We start from the raw sequence: 15,129 nt of genomic DNA, 5'->3' as shown, positions 1-15,129 counted from the left end.
TTTTTCTGTTTCAGTGTGGTTTCCAAAACCTTTTGTGAGCCTCCCAAAGATTACTTTACTGATCTTCTGTGTGAGCAATATGCAAGCTTTTTCCATTCAAAAATCTAGTAATTATTGTAAATTAATGTGTATATGAAGGGCATCATAGCCCTACTGGTCAGCAGACACCAGTTCACGATGTGGCAGAGATGAAGCTTCAAGGATGATCCGTGTTTCTTTTCAGGCATAAAAATCTTCTGAGGATTGCAGCACCTCATCTCACGATTTATAAATTAAACTTATAAATTATACTGCAGGCATACCACATTCTTTTGTCACTCTCATGACTTTCAATAAATGTTTGTAATAACTCAGAAAGACAGTGATAAAATAGGGAATGCTACATTTGAATGAAGAGCTACACATATTCACTCCGGCAAGTCAGTCAAGTCTATAAATCATTTTTTGGTCAGTAGGATTAGAAGTAGATAATGTTGAAATGGAATAGAAATAGTAGATCTAGCAAAAGCAAGATAAAGGCTGGTGAATATTACTACCATGTACCACTTCATTATATTTATTAGCACCGAGTGGAAATAAGTGGGGCAAGTGCAGCAGTAACCAAAACATGGAGGTCTCTCAGAGATGCCTGTTATTTTCCAATGTGAATTCAGGAGATCCCAGCACAGCATTACAACATTTTAAAATGCAATTATAATGCTGGTGCTTCCTTTGAGTAGACAGAGGACAAGAGTACATAAAGAAACAAAAGTATGTATCAATTTGAAGCCTATCCATCTGCCAGGGAAACAGTGCTGTGTGATTTCATTAGCCAGTCTGGACTTGGATCTGTCACATGGCACTCCATAACACCATCCAGCAATACCAGTGAAACCTATTACCAAACTAAAACACAAACCAAAACAAGCTGATGAGATTCCTCTCCAAGTTGAAACATACTCAGACACAGTTTTATTTCTAATTTTGAGAAATGAGATTAATTTTGAGGGTCACAAAAAACACTGCTTGCCACAGCTAAGTTTTCATCTGTTGTATCCCTTGAGCAATCAACGACATTCAGGCCCAAATTCCAAACCTCTTTCTTTAGCCACCAGCTTTACCATTTAGTCTTAGCTAGTTCTTCACCAGTCTTGAAACAACAATTTTGAAGATTTGTTTCAGGAAAGCTAACATCTGAAAGCAACACAGTGGAAAGAATAAGTACAATCAATCTTAAAATTTAAACAGATTAAAACACAGCATGAAACTTCTATGGCAGTAAGGGAAATATATAAACACAAATGAAAATTCCGAAGCCTTTAGGTGGAAGATAGCTAATTTTTTTTTTTTAGAACTTTTTTTTTTTAATTGCTAAGAACTTAACTCCTTTGAAGCTAACTTTTCACTGGCAGGGGAGAAATAAAAGGTGACACTCCCTTCTCTCTTAAGTAATGAAGATATCTATCCATAAATTTAGAGTAGAAATAAATGTGGCTAAGACAGATTCCACAGACTAAAGTGTTTTATATGTTGGATAAAACAGTATTTGGAAAAGAGAGTTCTGGAGACTCTTAATCATTATCAAGGAGACTTGATGTGGATTCAGAAAGATGGGCATCCTCTAGTTGAAGATACTAAAAGATACCAAGATTAATAAAAAGACCATGAGAGGAAAGCAGCCCTAGAGAAATGTGCGACCATCTCGGGGTGTGACAGCCCAAGGGAACAGAAACACCTACCACGCGAGGACCACACAGCAGCCTGCACACCTCCTTTCTCCCCGTGGCGAATGCCAGGGACCCTCTGGAAGCAGCGGCGGGTGCCGTCCAGACGCGTGTCCTCACTCCACCCCGCCGGGCCCCGCTGCCTCCCCGCGGGGGCTGCACGGCGGGGCCCAGCGCCCCTGTCCCTCGGCTGGCAAGTCAGGCAGGTGCATCCCCTGCACCGAGGGCTCACAGAGGGGTACCAGGGTGCCAAGGGCCGCGAAATAACCTCGCGGCTCCCCCGCCAGCCAGTCCCTCAGCGGGCCTGGGCAGCCGCAGTCCCTCGGGCGCGGTGCTCAAATCGCCTCCCCGTCCCCGTTCCGGGCACGGCGCCGCCCGGCGCTGTCCCCCGGCGGCGGCGCAGCGCGGCCCGGCCCGCCCGGCCCCCAGCGGCCACGGCGGGGAGCGCGGCGCAGCCCGGCCGCCTCCCCCCGCCTCCCCCCGCCCGCCGCGCCGAGCGAGCCGCTATTTTTAGCAAATCCTCCCCGCGTCGCCACGGGCGGCGATCGCAGCGCGCAGCCCCGCGCCAGCTGCCGCCGCCGCCGCCCCGCCCGCCCGCCGCGCACGGCACAGGCTCGCCCCGCCGGCGCGATGGCCACCTAAGCGCCGCCGCGGCCGCCGCTGCCGCAACTTTTCCTCCCCGCCCCGCTTCGCTCCCGTCCCCGTCGCTCCCGTGGAAGATGGCAGTTGGGGGAAGCGCTGGAAGTTGCAGCCCGCGAGCGAAGAGATAAGGCGGAGGCGCGGAAGGTGAGTGGCACCCACCGGGCGGCTGCCCCTCCGCTCCGCCCGGCCGCGGCGGGCAGGGGGAGCGGGGCTGGCCGGTCCCGCCGCCAGGACGTCACCCTTGACTTGTCAGGGCGGTATTTTTGGGACCTTTGGGAAGGTTTCGGGAAGTTCGACCGTGTGAGGGCGGGAGAGGTGGCGTGGGCGGGGGGACACGGCTGCCCCCGGCAAGTTTTGCTTCGCGGGAGCGTGAGTGGAAGAGCAGTTCCTGGCAGGGCATGCCCGGCGGGGCGGGTGTGTCCCTTGCTGGGTTCGGGGGGTCCTCTGCGACCCCCGCGTCCTGCGGGGCCGTGTCCGTGTCTCGGGGTGCGCGGGGCACCCACGGCAGCTCGGCGGCTGGCAGGGAGCGGCTGCTGGAGCTCGGCGGGCGGTGCCAGCTCCCGGAGGTCGGCTGGGGAGCTCCAGAGGCTGTCGGGGGAGCTGCCCCGTGGGGGCCGAACAGGTGGGCGACGGCGGGGAGCGCCCCTCGGGCACCACCGCCGGGCCGGTGTCGGAGCTGCCCGCAGCAGGCGGAGGGCGGGTGCGTATGCGTCCTGTCCTGTCCCGGCGCGTCGCGTCGCGTCCCGTCCCGGATGGGTGGTTGAATTTTGTGTAATTGTATTTTCGGTGGCAAAGCGGTCTGTGCATTCCGGCCGGCAGCTTCCCGGTTGCCAGTGCAGGGCATCGGGAAGGTAATTTCCAGCTAGGGTGCAGTTGTTTTGACTCACCTAAAATGTCTGAGTTTTGATCTGAGATGGAACGTAATAGCAATCAGTAATCATTCGTGCTCATCGCTGTTATAGAAAAAAGCAGGTATTACCTGTTATGCACAAAATGCGTATTCATCTTTGAAAGATCTACCCTGAGCTTTGTATTTTTAAGCACTCCGAAGAGGTCTAAACCCACTGTTAAACTCTATGAGAATTTAAGAGGGGAGAAATGTTTAAAACAAACTGATCATTGAGAAGGAAGTAGCGAATCGGATTGTGGAGACCTTTTGACATATGAAAATGTATGAATGTGCTTTTCTGATGCAAAAGCTGTTGAGATTCTCTGTCACAAACAGCGTAGAACAAATGCTGACACAGAAACCGAGGAATTTTAAACATTTGTCTTTCAACGTTGTCAGCTTTAGTTCCTTGACGTTTTGTTTTCTGTGACAGAAGAATAGTTTTGTGACAGTTATTCAGGATTTAATTTGCAAGCTCACAAAGGCCTGTAAGCTGTGCTGAGACCTCGTGAACAAAAACGGAAGGTGTTTCACATTAAGGTTTTTCAAATGTCCTCTCCAACTCCTCTCTCTCCTCTCCCATCTCTCGCCACAACCCTGGCTCCCCAACAGCATCCCCTACGTCTATTTGAAGCTATCTTTTTGTTGGGTGTTTCTAAATTTTCTCTCTTGTCCAATGCATTCCTGTATCAGTGGCCCCAGCTCACATACTGTACCCTGAACACCTACTTTGTTCAGAAAGAGATGAAGGCTTGTTCTCTGTCGTAATACCAGAGCGGTCTTGGAAGACAATTCCATCCCTTCATATGCTTAAACTGCATTGTTATTTTTATAAAATATCCTTGTCTCAACTATATATAACTCTCCACTGTGAATGAAGCAAATAATGCACTATTTTAGCACCTCTTTTTCATTGGCAAAGATGCTATCCAAAACATTGGGAAAAAACAGGTCATGGCCCCAGAGAAAAGATACCATCAGTCGTATTTACCTACCTCATATAAGTAGCTTCCTCATATAAGTACTGAAATAGCTCTCTTTTGCATGAAAATGTCACTTCCAGTTCAGAGTTCCAAAAAAAAGAAAAACATGCCATTATGCTTAGTGGCCAAGCTGATGCTAGTGCAGCATCGTAGTTAGTTAAGCCTACCCAAAAAACTGTGCTGTCAAATTCCTTTGTATTTTGGTATTAAAGTCTGTGTGAATGTGTAGTACACTCAAATATTTTGAATCTGACATTACAATGTCATTTTTGAAAACAGTAGTGTCTGTTTTTCCATTAACCTGCTTTTCCACAAATGAAGTGCGGTCTACAGATGAAACGGGAATAATAGTTCTTAAGCTGTTGTACATCTTTCATTCTCCACTACCTTCCTGTGCCCAAAGCAGTTTAAAAACAAAAACAAAAGAGCATCTTCACTGCTGAAATTCCTAGCAAATGCTTCATTTAGAGCAGTTGTTCCTGTTAGATTTTTTCAGGGAAAAAGGATAATACTGTGGTTGACTGGCATATGTATTTTCTAATTTCTTAATAAAAATAACATTAAAAAGAGATTCAATTATAAAAACTATATACTTTCTAAAAAGCATGTAAAGTGGAAAATAATTTTCAGTTCTTCATCTCACTAGCTGAGATAGTCCCATAGAAGTTGCTGTTAAAAATAAAATTTGCATACTGAAAATACAAATTTTTGTTTGCCTGTCCTGAAAATTATATGAATCCTGGTGTGAATTACCATGAATACTGAAGGTAACTAAATGTAGCTGAAGTAGTTTCTTAGTATTCAACTAATGCTTAGTAGGAGAAATGTAGCTTTGCTACACTTCATCCTGTGTGTATGAACAAGTATAACCAACGAAAAATGGGTTGGGTGAGAGGAATGTAACCTAGTCATCTCCAAATTGGTAAATTAAGCACATATTTACCAGACTGCCTATCTATTGTTGTTTTATATTTGTTGGTATTCAGACTAGTTAACTTTAAGGTACTTTGGGTATGTGTATTCAAACTGCAATAGAAAATATGTCTGGTTTGCAGCGTAGTCATAGTCTAACGATTTACCTGAGAGAGCTTCATATATCTCAGGAGTGAGGGTTTTTATTCTTTTACAGAAGAGATTTGTGCCAGATTTGCTAAGGATTATATGCTGTGTCCTATATGCATCCTGTTTACATGAACTTTCTATAGAAATTCAAGTTAAAAGAATGAGTATTTATAAGTTTTCCAGTCTTCTCAAGCAGATGTAAGAAAATGTTCTTTAAGTTGCTGCATTGAAATAGGAAGCTACATAACACATCTGATAAGTTAACTCTCGTGTAAAGACAGAACATTGGGCTATTCCATGATAAAACGTATTTGTCATGCTTCAGGGTTTCAGTAATGATTTCCAGATAAATAAGTATTTTTTTCAGAGAACGTTGCATTGTTTAATCACTTGGTTGTTTGCTGAAAGTGATAGGTAAGACATTTTAGAGCTAACATTACATGATGAAATCGCCTTTCATTTTCTCCTTTTGGTTTTGAGTTTCTATACATGACCAAAGAATTTATTCCTTATTCTATGTAACTTACGCATGATGAATGCATTATGTTGTGAACGTCATCGCATGCTGGGCAAGACTGCGCTAGTGTTGAGTTTATTATTACAACTTTTATAATGAATTATGAAGTTTATGTCTTCGTGCTAATCTGTAGCTTTGCCTTCAAGCAGCTTAAAATTTACAGCAAAGTAGTGCTTAACTACTGCTCAAAAATAATATTTCAATACTTTGAGGCCATCTTAGAATTCTTTCAGCTGCAAGGTGTAGTATAACTTTGCCTTGAGGACATACCCAAACTTCTCCATGCTTCTTCATTTTTATACAATATATAGTTATATAGCTTTCTGCTGAAGAGATTTTTCAATGCAAAAAAGTTAAGATGAGTTCAAAACAATGATTTGGACAAGTTCTGAGATAAAAAAATGTATCAAAGGCTAGAAAGCAGAGAGATAATGGCTCTGAATCAGAATGTGCCAAACTGGAAAATATTCTGAATGCTTCATGGTATTCCAAGCAAGTACCATTACAGGTTGCATTGCAGTTCCTCACTTTTCCTTATGCATTTGCTGTTGGGCATCTGGAGATAAGATCTTGGACTCTGAACAGGTCTTTGGTTCAATTAGATTTTGCTGTTCATATATTCTTTTCCAGTCAAGGTGGGGAAGGTGATATTGCACAATTTAGAAATTCCTTTATAGGGAAAAGTGATTGAAAACTTTTGTTACATAACCTTCAAGAAGATGTTTACTTGAATTAATTAACATTTAGTCAATATAGAATGTAGATTGTGATATGGGAAGGAAGTAGGAAGCAAATATTTATTCTTGTTTTCCAGTAATTTCTTGTTAATGGTATTTTTCAATATAAATGTTGACATTTATGACTCACAAAGCATGATACATTGTTGAAGTTTCTTTATAATGTGTAATAACTATCAGGATACTTTGTTTTAAAGCTATTGCATAACTTATTTTTGTTTAAGAAAGTGAAATGGTCTTCAGTGAAGGTAGCTCAGAAATGCCTGTAAGAAGATGATTACTTACAGTACGTCTTTTGTTTTTCCCTAGTTCTTCAGTTTTGGAGTAGAAGATGTTGGATTCTGTATTTCTTCATTTGATTTCTACTCTGAGGCTCTCAATCTTTGTTTTAGTTAATTTCTGTTCAAAATACAGAGTGCTCCTTCTCTCTCATGGATAACTGTCACTCTAGGGGCTTTGTTCACCCTTGAATCCAGTTACCTGGACTGAGCGTGTGTGAGCCTCTCCCATCACGTTCACAGAGCCCAACTTCTGTTGCCATGCTCTTTTAACCTGCAAGAGAAAAGAATGGTCCAATGAATGTTTTGAAAAGGTGATGCCTGGTGCAGTAAAGAAATATGCATCCCTGAAGGAGGTCAGTCAGTCTTGTGTGTATGCAAGCTATGAGAAGGATTGAACCTGAACTTGTTCGTAAAGAAGGTGGTGTGCTGCAGCATGCCTGTGGTGCCTCAACCTTTTGTGGTTCCAAGAATCTTCCATTTGCAGCTGCCTTTCTGTTGCAGCTCTGTAACTTATCACCAAAGCTTCTAGGCAGTGTTTCCTTTCCTGTCCTCATGCTGTTGGTCTCATACTGTTACTCATGGCCTTGCACCTGCACAGTGTGCTAGTACTGTTTATGTCCAGGAAGTGATTGCCACTGGTATAAATCACACTTTTTCACCATCTTTTTCTTGCACCACTTTTTGCAGCTTTTAGTTTGCATTAGGAGAAAGATAAGTATCTGATAAGCATTCCCAGTAATATATGCAGCACTTAACAGCCAGTTAGTTTGCAACACCAACCTCTGATCAAAAACTACTCCAATCAGTGTTAATAACATCATAAGTGGGGACAGGGGATAGGGAATTTGAACGGCTCCTGAGGAAACCTGTGTGGTTTCTATGGGAGAAGTGGTATGATGGATCACCTGATGCACTGGAGAGGACACTTGGGAGAGGATGCTTAAAGGGGAATCCCTGTCAGTTCTCTTCTTGACTAGCCCCACTGGAGGGAGTTTTACCTTTCCCCTTTTCATTTTCTCCTTTTGTTTTTCCAGTTTCCTTTCCCCTTTTCTGTGTTTTTCTCTTTCTATCTCCCTCCCCTTCTTTTTTTTTCCCCAAAAGAAACTTCTGGTTTTGGCTTTAATGCTTGTCATCAGCTATAAAGTCTGCAAGTAAATCAGAAACGGACATAGAGATGTTTACAGACTTGTAATGAGAAGTCTTGGTAAGTATGATAATAGATTGTTACATGGTCAGTTTATACCTGTGCAAATACAAACTATGTGATAACTTTCCTTGTTTTACTTTTTGGTCAAACAGAAGTCATATATCCTCTGAGCCTTCATTTAGGCAGCCTAAGTTTACCTTTCTGACTTATTTTCATGTGAGAATATCTCTATTCCACCAGATATCTGTGTGCCCTTCTCTGTATCCCTTAACAATCTAAATTTATATTTCTTCAGCAAATGTGACCAGAACGGTAGTCTGGGGCCATAGAAATCTCATTACTGCCTTGTCCAAGGGTGGTAATACTCTCATCTCTTTTATAAAAAGCTTCACTGATGTGTACTAGGTTGTGTTCAGGTCAAACTGAAAGTTTCATTTCCTGTTACTTTTTGTAATGCTCACGATTACACTAAATCACAGAAACATTCCAGTTGGAAGGGACCCATTAGTCTGAGTCAACATAGAGTTCAGACCATGTTGCTTAGGGATTTGTTCAATTCTCTCTGGAAAAACTACAAAGAAAGCAATTCCACAACCTCTCTGGACAATCATACCCAATACTTAATTATCCTGATAGCAATTTTCCTTCTGTATGTTGAGTCGTAGCCTCCCAGTTTCAATTCATGGGTATCGTCTCCCATTCCTGTGCCATGCATGTCTGTGAAGAGCCTGGCTCCATCTTGTTGGGATCCTCCTCATAGGCACTGACAGGCTGATATTCAGTCCCTGCTAAAGCCACTTCATCTCCAGGCTGAACAGGTCCAGCTCTCTCAGCTTCTAACAGGGCAAGTCCTCCAGCCACGACTGCCTTGATGGACTCTGGAGGAGGCTTCTTTCAGTTGTTTGGAACATTAAGACTGGATGCAATAGTCCAGAGGAGGTCTAGTTCTTGAGTAAAGGGGAAACTTAAAACTTCACATTGGCAAATCTACCAAATAGTAAATAGTACAAAATTCTGAAAATCCATGAATAAGGCATTAAGCAGAACTTTACTGCCTTGAAACCATAAAATTAATACAAGCTATTACATGCTTTTAAGAATTTGTTATTAAGCTGACATGGAAACAAAGTTTATTTCATAATTCTTCTCAGGAAACTTCTTGAATCTTGTTATTTTGGAGTAGGGAAGTAATGTGGCATTGTAATTTTATTTTAAAACACTTTATTAAAACATGCATTAATATATCTCCTTTATAGAACAGATGAAGAAAATTATATGACACATTCTGTATGCCTAGGCTTTTAATTATACAAAATTCTGATTTTTCAAGTTTTTGATGGTTATCATTAGGTCTCCAGGGTACCTAACTATTGAACTGAAGCCTTGCTTTGAGAAGAGGTGGGTGAACTGCAGGCATGAATGTAAGATTTCCAAGGAAAAAAATTTAAACACCTAATTTGAAATGGGAAGTAAGCAGCATGCACATAGTAACTGTGTTTTGTGCATAAAATGTATAAATTATTGATATTTTACTTGTTTCATAGATAGCTAGCTATTCAGTTGATCGTATATAGGTTAAAAATTATAGGGATATGCTAAAACTATAAAACAGATACAGCTACCACTTCAGTCTTTTGTGTTTTCTTGATTAATGAGCCATAATATTAATTAAGCAGAATTTTGATATTCCATTTGGAGTTGAAGGTGGTTTAGTTGGGATATAAATAGTTACTCAAAGTCTCTTGGAAGACTGTGAAGTATCTATATTTATGCCATCACATATACCTTGTCTTCCAGTCCATCTGGCTATACACATTTTCCCCCCCCTCCCCAAAAGATAGAAGTTGGAGTCCTGATATGAAAATGTGATTAAATATTGTTATCTTTCAATCATTTGGAACAAAGGAGGTCAAGGCTTCTGTTTGACTGGAAAATGTAGTTAGCAAATGCTTTTTTTGGTCAAGAAGCTTTCTTCAGAAACTAGTGAAAAAGATAATTTAATGTGATTAATGGGTGTGTAACCTTATTTTTTTACTGCATTTTAGTGAGATACATATGGCTGGAGCAGTACCAGCCTGTTAATGTGATGAGACTTCCTTTAGAACTTAAAAGAACTGTTCAAACATTTTTTGTTTTTTGCTAGTGTGTGACATTTATACTGGTTCAGATTATGAAAAAAATGCAGATTTCAAAAGAAAGTGATGGGAAAGGACATCTTCCAAACAATTTCCTGAGAGGGACACTAATATTAACAGTATTAGGACCTTGATTGAAGAGATCAAGGATTTTACTTGTCTATGAGGAGTTTTTCTGTTGACTATTATGAGGTCAGGATGTCACCTTTGCATGTGAAATTTTCACCTCTCGATGGGCTGTTTCTAATGGGAGAAACAGATGAAATTTCAAGGAGACCTTGTGAAAGCCCTGTTCAACCTTCAGATCTACCGAAGACATGCACTGTGGAAGACTGTAATATAGTCATCTCTTTCCTAGCCAAGAGGAGAGACGACAGGGAGCATGGAAGCTGGGATTGTGGCTAGCAGCATGTGAATGTTCATTTAGTCATTAGGGCAACCCAGAGAGGCTGATTCAGTTTAGACCGACAGTCAAAGCAGTGGACGAGCTAGAAGTAATTTTTGATTATTCTTCCTTGCCATCTTTTATCAATTACCTTTAAATAATTTTAGCAGATTTTGACATGTGCTCTAGGTACATTTTCCCTGCATCGAACTGTCTGCTTTCTTCTGTCCCTTCCATCAGTAGTTTTCCTTACTGATGCCTAAATATAAGTTTGTAGTTTCTTCGGTATACTCTGATTACATGCACAGAATGCTGATAGGTCTAGGAGATTTTTCTCAGTGTCTGGAAAATTAAATTCTTTTTCTCTAGACCACAGAGTAGCAACAGAGCTGCTTCTACAATTCTGCTGCAGTTTTTATGGAGAGTCTGTAAACATTGCATGTGAGAAATGTACAAGGGCTGATTGACTTTATAGTGACAGACTGAGTGTGGTTTCTGACCTTGCTACACATTTACTTATCCTCAGAATGGTCATCTATACTTTTGGAGAGAGTTGCCTGTGGATATCGCTTGCCTGTGGAGTCTGTATGCATCATTTCTCCTCTCTCCGTTCATTTCTGTGGAGTGTTTGTATTGCTGTCTTTGTAAAGAGACAGAGCTGGGGGAGATGGCAGGACACACAACTGAGAGTCTTTTTCAGTTGACATTTGGACCATAATTTAGGTTTTATGCATAGAAATGTCAGCTCAAAAAGCACTTCTGTGTAGATAATGAAGCAACATAATAAATCCATTATAATGTTAAGAGAAAAAGATATGTATTTTTTGTAATGATTTCAGTCTAAGTACTTCAGGAGAGAGAATTGAGAAAGCATATTTTTCATATTTTAAGGCCATAAGTATAATCAAAACAAATGAGAAATAAGCTAGATTTAAAAAGTGTTTTAAATTCTGCTTGCTTACTCTGATGGAGGGTGTTTATCTCGCATAAAATTGATTAACTATGTGGTATGTAAGCTAAAGTATTTTTCTTAAAGCATCGTATGATTGCTTTTTCTTTAGGTTGCTTTTGCTGTGTTATGTGCATGGTCATTTTATGTTACTCTCCTATGTGAAAAGTAACACTATATAGCTTCCTGCTCCAAATATGTCTAATATAGGTGTAATAGTCTACTGTCTAAATAGGTCTAATATATGTATCTTGTTTAGTTCGTATTTGTTGGTTTTTTTAAGTCCAACATCACAACAGAACGTGGACTTTGTGCTGAGCACACGTAAATTAAAGCAAAGGCAATTATTTTTCGTCCTTAAAGCAGTTACTGTGCATTGGTGCAGTGATCCATCAGATTTTCATATGCAGCCTGTTATTCTCTTATCTACAGACTTCTCCCACTAATGTTGCGGCTTCAGTTAGGCAAATTTACTATATTGATATTAACGGATTTGTTATTACTGACACATATCAAGGTAAATAAAATGAGAATCTGACTTGCATCAGGTTGTAATTGTGTAAGCTAGTGATTCAGTCTAATTATACTGAATTAAATCTAATTGCATATCATCATCCAGTCCCCAGAATTTTAATAGTAATTGGATTCTCATAAAGTACGAGGGTGATTTTTAAAAATCTGAAGCATAATGTAAAGTCAATGGAACTTTCTCTGTAAAACTTAAATTTCTGGAAAAACTAAGAACTGTTTAAAGAAAATACCCATTTTGATCAGGAAGTTTTTGTCAGAAACTAATAATAAAGACGCAGGATTAATAAGAATAATAAATGTATAACTCTAGGCTTTCCCCCTGTTTTATTATCTATTTAATGCTCTATTATGTGATACTGAATTACAGAAGTTTCATCATTGGTTATGAAAAGAGTGTACTACTACCAGTATTTCTGTTTTGAAAGATGACTGCTACATCTGACTTCTCTGCATTTACCCTGATGTGGAATAGTGTTGGCTGTGGCATCACTAGAATTAGAAATGTAGATAAAATTTTTGTGTAGAAGGTAGATGAAGAAATAATCATCTCTGAATCAAGAATTCCTATGGTTCTAACCATTTTGCAGCTGGTTAATTGTTAGAAGTCAAAGTAATGCTGTGTATATGGAGAGTAAGCATTGATGCTACATAGCAGTTGGTCCTTGAAACCAGTTACGTTTCATTCTGCATCTGTCAATAAAGATTGTATTGATTAGACACTAAAAACAGTGCTACTAGAAGAAATAAAGGGAAGTTTAAGCAAGTGAAAAATATTTTATTTTAATCTGTAGCAGATGAGGAAGCTCTTTAGTTCAGTAACTGCAAGGTTGTTCAGTCTACAGTTCCCGTTTCCTAATAGTAATAAATTGGAATTCTGTCATTTCGCTTTACATTGATGTTTCATTTGCAGTGCATCTGAAAATTAATAGAAGCTTTACCTATTTTCTTACAGTTCTGTAGTAAAAGGGGAAAAAATAAGAATTCCATGTGAGATGAAGCTAGTAAAATCTTAATGATTTAAATGGAAGTATTTCTGGGAAGCAAATGGAAGCTTGGACTTGGATAAAAAGGCTAACACAAGCAACTGGATTAGGCAAGATCATCTTGGCTGATGGCAGCTAGAAATCACTCTCTCTAACGGAAGTATCACCTGGGAGCAATAGGAAGTGCATATGTAATCAAAGAATTCTTCATCTCCATCCTGCCTCTAACCTCACAATGGAAGCTGCAAGAAGAGGTCACTACAGAACTGTTCTCCATGGCATAGTATCTTGGATCTATTCCAGAGTCTCATTTTTTTTTCTTTCTCCCACTTGATCAAGGGTAATGCCAACACCTTATGTACCTTATGTACCTTTCACATAGCTATGAGACATATAATGAGTAAGATAAATATTTAAAGAGCTAATGAAAAGAGTCTCAAAGTGAAAAAAAACCCAAACAAAAAATCACCATATTTTTGTTATTTGAATACCCATATTCCTGTTGCACTGGAAATGTATACAGTATAGGGCGTTGAATAATTTATGCTTGGATAGACAATAACATCAAATAATAGTGAAGTCTATTTGTTTCTTGGTTTTTTTTGAAGGCCCACTCTATTTTGGTGTTGAGTTCCTGACTAGCAGGAATCATCTTTCATGATCCAATGGAAAGAAATTAGTTTTAATAATGTAATAGAATTTATTCACTAGTCAGTACATAATTCCTGGAACAAGAAAGCATCGACAGGATGGTCCTCCATTCTGTGTAAGGTTGTAAAATTTGCCATTTTTTTATAGAATGGGGTGTATTTTTTCCTTTTTTTCCTATTACTAACTCAGAGAAGGTAATTGCAGTTTTGTGTATAAGAAAGATTGGAGTCAACTGAATAACTGAAGCAAAGAAGCTGAAATAAAGAAGACACATCCAGCACCTCACTGTTTAGAATAGTGAGTTAAACTGTGCCCTCACCTATAAGTGAAAGAGCTAAACTCTGCATTCCTCTCTATAACAATGTTAAATGCAGTCGATTTCAATCTGCTGTTTCAGGAGCAAAGGAGGACTTTTTCTGAATGATTCATGCAGAAAGAATGTTTATTTCTTATTCAGATTTCAATAACCCTCTAATTACTGTGTCCAGTGGGCATAAATTCTATTTAGATAAAGTGGAATGCTGTGACTAAGCACGTAGAGTTCTATCCATTATTACTCATGAAGACTGGGGTTCGTTTTCCTGCATGGAGAAATGTTAGATGCCACTCTAAAGCAATGAATCTGATTTATTTGTGGGGAAACTGCTCTTGATTGTAGCACTAAGTTAAACTATGTGTACATTTTTATATCCTTTAGATGCTCAGGCATACATCCCAAGCCATGGCTCATCTAGATGTCTAAGCATTCTCAATCATGCAAGGTGCTGGCCACATTGTCCATCAGTCCAATTAATTTTCTTATTTTCTTCCTTCTTCTGAGTACTGCATTGCACCATATCCCATAGAGAAGCGTCTGGAGTCCAGGAATATTGCAAGGTGTCTGTGTGCATTGTCTCTTCTCAAACCCACTGTTACTGCTGGTTACAATAATGATGAGAGGAGGCAGGTTACCCAGGGAAAACAGCTGGCTGGTATATTGGCCTAGTAACTATGTAGGTAATCACAATGGTATTACCTATACCCACTAAGGAGACAACACTGAGCCAATATTGATGCAGTCTGTGCTGGTACAAGACCTTCTTATGCATGATTGTGCCTCCTTTTGTGAGTAGGGCTGTTTTCTTTCCTTTTTTTTTTTCCCACAGTGTTTTCCTGCTCCCTGTGACAACCTGAGTTCCATTCTGTCTCACAGCTCTGAACAGAAAGCTCTCCACCAACCAACACGAACAAGTCCTAGCCTAATTTTTGTCCTCTTGCTGGCCTGAATGCTGAATGATGCAGAATTTTGGATTACAGGCCTCTTAGTGAATCAGAGTCAAGAGGGACAACTTGTTGTGGCAGAAACAAAAAAAAAGAGCTCATCTTTTCCTGAGGCAAGTTCTGCTATACTCAGCACCCAAATCACAAAAACCTGCTGGCTGAGTGAATTCTTCCCAGTCACAAGACCATGTACCAGCCACCATTCAGCTCTGTCTGCAACTTCTAATGCTTCTTGTCCAGCCTTCATGAAAGCCCAGTTATTGGCCAGGAGAAT

At 40.3% G+C, this 15,129-nt stretch overlaps 1 protein-coding gene across 1 annotated transcript in view; it reads left to right on the top strand.

Annotated features, from left to right (window-relative positions):
* The first annotated feature begins 2,235 nt into the window (after positions 1 to 2,235).
* Positions 2,236 to 15,129, top strand: part of HDAC9 (histone deacetylase 9) — a 459,755-nt gene continuing 446,861 nt past the window's right edge. Inside the window, exon 1 of the mRNA XM_051785902.1 lies at positions 2,236 to 2,489. The gene's annotated coding sequence lies outside the window, so the exon portion shown is untranslated. The remainder of the gene's footprint in view (positions 2,490 to 15,129) is intronic.

The sequence above is a fragment of the Manacus candei genome, unplaced genomic scaffold (assembly GCF_025592945.1).
Source record: "Manacus candei isolate 608988 ecotype Guabito, Panama unplaced genomic scaffold, ASM2559294v1 h1tg000021l, whole genome shotgun sequence".
Lineage (NCBI taxonomy): Eukaryota > Metazoa > Chordata > Aves > Passeriformes > Pipridae > Manacus > Manacus candei.
This window is presented reverse-complemented; position numbering and strand designations above follow the sequence as displayed.